Below are 4,319 nucleotides of genomic sequence, written 5' to 3' on the forward strand. Positions count from 1 at the left end.
GTCAGTGGGTGGGCTTAAGTGATGAATCCTTATTAAGTAGACTCTATTGGGTTAGGGATCAACTTAATTGGGCTTCCGATTTGGTTTTCAATGGGAGCCAAACCGTTGGCATTGTAGGTGACCGGGTTCGTTTACCTATTTCATTTAATCGGGTATGCGGGTTAGAGGCTTTAGAGCTAATTTGGGTAAGGTTCGGGTTGAATTGAAAACGTTTTGATCCCAAACCTCTCTTTTTTTGGGCACTTGTGCTCAGCCTCTTGCAGCTGTGCGTTGGAATATCTCCCTCTGAATGACCAAATGGGACTTCTCATAAAAGTACTTAGTAATTAAGTGGGTTTTCATCAAAATTTTTGGGGTTTTGATTAGTCATAGTCCTTTTAGGATTATAGATTTTTCCTTTTTGGATTTAGTCCCATCCAATGTTTTCAAAACCGGATTAGATCGGATGATTGGACTGGAAAAACTGGGAACCGTTCACCTGATTGGTTCCGTTTCATCCCAGCCGCTTTTGGCCAAAAGTGGTTTTGGCCATTTTTAATTTTTAATTTATTATTATTATTTTTTTTTTGTTTTTGTTAAAAAGAGCCATCCATTCAGTTTGAATGATCAGACAGTTCAATTTGGGAATGAGACCCCAGAAAGTTCTCTATTCGGTTTGGTTTTAAAAACTTTGGTCCCAACACAAGTCCCAACAGTCAATATTGCAGCCATGCATTCAGAACATCTCCCTTGTCTTTCTGGCAAGATGTTCTAATGTACATCTTTAATGGATATTGGGACTAGGGCTGTCAATGAGTCAGGTCCTACTTTACGGACTTGATGACCCAAACCGATTGGCATGGTTCTAGTTCTAAGAACTAAAACCGAAGGTCAGTTCTGGGTCTTGATATAGTGTTCGAATTAGTATTGGTTCAGAACTGGTTCCACCTAGTCACAAACTGGTTCACCCGACCCATCTAAATATATATATATATAATATAATATATAATAATTAATATATATTAAATGTATTTATTTATTTATTTATTATAATCAGGTCCATCAAGTCAGACCTGATTATTCCAAGAACCGATAGATTCGATTCTAGGTCTAAAAGCTATAGACCCTATTGGATCCAATTTGGTTCTAGGTCCTCAATATTTTCTATGGAATCGACTCTCTTTCTAGTTGGTCCCATCCGAAACCTGAACTGTTGACAGCCCTAGTTGGGACCTTGTATTTTGGGATCATATCCCACCTAGTTGGGACCCTGTGTTGGGATCACATCCCAACTCTATACTTGGAGGTGTGAAATTAGTGACGGGCTCTCTTGTCAAAAAATCTTTCTCAAATGCACATACAGCCTAGATATACATGCGTATCGGGGGAAAAACTAAGATACTCATAGATATGCTTGGAAATATTATAAATACTTTAGTAAATCATAAAATACATCAATAACACTAAAATCGGGACCCGCCCCAAGGCGGATTTTCCCTGACCCTGAACAAGGACATGAAAGAATATGGGGTAAGGTATCTTGAATTTGGAGCGGAGACAGAGAGGGGTTGCCCCGCCCTATACCCGCCCCGTCCTATACCCGCCCCGTTACCATTCCTACCAATACGCATGAAAAAAGAGAATACACACAATTTCCATACATTTATGACTTGACGGATTCATCGAACCCGTGTGACGGATTCATCGGTCCTGATATAAGTTACTTTTCAATTCTAGTTGTAGCGTGCAAAACATGTTGACTTGACGGATTCATCGAACCCGTGTGATTGTGCAATAGGATTTTCTGCAATCAAAATCTCTACTTTGAAAAAATATAAGCATCCAGCCATATATTAAAAATATTTTTGACGAATTTAACATACATATACACGGAGATATTCTAAATATGTTGCCCGATGTGATGTATGCAAATTAAAATTTTTGCTTAAATCTAGGCTATGTAACCGCAGGTTTTCTTTGATACAATGTGAATATGTAATAACAAAATGTGTCCTGCTACACTTGTGTCAGGATCCTGACTCAGATTGGCCACATGATGTGTCTGAAATCCACCTATTATTCATGCTACATGTTTTATTTTTAATCCAAATATTAGTTGTACAGCGTTTTCAATAGTTTTTATATTTGATAAACAACCAAATTAGAAAAATATTTTAATATCTTGGCCGGGTATTTTGGTAGTTAAACGATTATAATAATTAATTAGCCAAAGCATAAAAGATTATAAGGTGGTATGGGGAGATAAAAGTGATATATAATAGAAAATAGTAATAAGGACTGAAGAGAACATGTAGTGCATTTTTGGCCCTCTAAATATATTTCCACTTGAAGGACCTCTAAATTTTTTAGACTATTGCTATATTAATAACTTAGTTGTATGCATTGACTTCGGAATCAATGTCTTCCCGTATGGTGTTTAGTCATGCCTCATATATATTGCATTATATTGAACAATACTTTTAACCCGTTGTTGGCAGGTTGTTAAGATTTCAGGTCTGGTTTAATTAAGACTTGTTAGATGATTAAAAATTGTGGATTTGGTTAGGAATCGTTTGATCTGACCAGTTTGACTGTTGATTCGTTTGATCCAGTCATTAGGTTACAGGTTGTGCATTTAATATATATAAATTTTCGGAGGTTATAACTTTGCATTCTGATATTTAATTGAGGTGATTTTTTTTTTTATTTTGGATAACTTTTCGAGATTTATTCATTCCAAGGATCCATGGGCACCTTGCCCCGCTATTTTGGCAAAAAAACTCTCTTTTTGGTCTCAAATTGCAATTTTTAATATTTTATTTATAAATAAAAAGAATTAAAAACTGAATTAAAAACATATATTAAATATGCAAATATATATAACATATCAAAAATATATTTATACATTATTTGTTGATAAAATATATATTTATACACATATATGTGTGTGCACACTCACACACACACAAATATATTATGACATGACACGGTCTAAACCATTCAACCTAGCCGATCAAACTAGTGACCCGTGACCTAGAGGCAAAACGGTTCAACCTACAGGTTGGTTTTTATAACATTGATATTGAATGCTTGTATAATTATCTTTATTAGAAAATGGAAACTAGTGGGTTAGTAAGATAACGCCCCCCCAGTTGTGTAGTCCAATGAGAAACTTAAGGCTGCATTTAAAAATGATGCATTCTGGTTCACTTTTGCATGTGTTTGGCAACATTATTTTTATACATTAACAGATGACAAACCAATGCATATTTACATTGATAATAAGATGTAAAAGTACATTAATAAAAAAGAAGTAAATTTGCATACGAGTGGGATTGTGATAAAAAAAAGTATATGCTTTATTGGAATTCATGTTTGCATCCATTACAACTAAAAGTCTGTTTGGTAAGAAGGTAAATTTGTCAGTGCAAAACTAACCCAATTTTGCAATTTATGTGAATCATTTTATACTCTACATATTTACATTCACACTTATTTGCATCATTTCCAAACACAGCCTAAGGCTCAGTTTTGGAAGGAGTACATACAAAAACAAATATGTAGAGTGTAATAGGGTAGCAGCACCTTACCCAATCATTCAAAGTGATATTTATATTAGGGTAACATTAAAAAAATAATATTACAACTTTACCCCCCCCCCCCCCCCCCAATTAGTCAGATATGGAGTAACTTAACATAAAGAAGCATAGGGCCAATAGGGCCATTAACAATTAATAACAAAAGTATAGCCCAACAAGAAATATGAAGACATAACATAAATGGGCCAAGGCCCATACTATTAAGTCCCACAAGCAAAGGTGTGAAAGAAATAGTGGTGCCATCCCAAAAATAACAAGAATTAATTGACATTTTTTATTAATGCTTGCATTGTCCATTGGTTTGTTGATTTGATGCTTTTAGATACTCTAATGAAGTTCAAACATTTGTTATTTGATGTACCTTGTTAGGTTTTTATGGATTTTGATTTTTAAAAAAGGTTGATGTTGAATAAATTCTTATGTGTTTTTGGTTTGAAAATATTTTAGAAAATTATTTCAAAAATTTGATAGAGGTCTTATGATTGATATATTGCCTAGTCTTAGCACGTAACAAGAGTCCATTAAATGAGAACATCTTCTGCATCAAAGCCTCAACAAATCAAATGACGAAAACCATATAATGCAAAATGACATGGTTTTGAAATAAGACTAATGTCCCCAACAAGGATTTGAACTCCATGACGATAGTGTAAGGATATGATGGCTCAATCATAGATTACGCCAGAAGGCAACTTGTATAAAGTGAAAGATTTTCGACTGATTTAAGGGTTAGTATTTTAA

This window comes from Nelumbo lutea, chromosome 4, assembly GCF_056320005.1.
Source record: "Nelumbo lutea isolate HS-2025 chromosome 4, American lotus-T2T, whole genome shotgun sequence".
Taxonomy (NCBI): Eukaryota; Viridiplantae; Streptophyta; class Magnoliopsida; order Proteales; family Nelumbonaceae; genus Nelumbo; species Nelumbo lutea.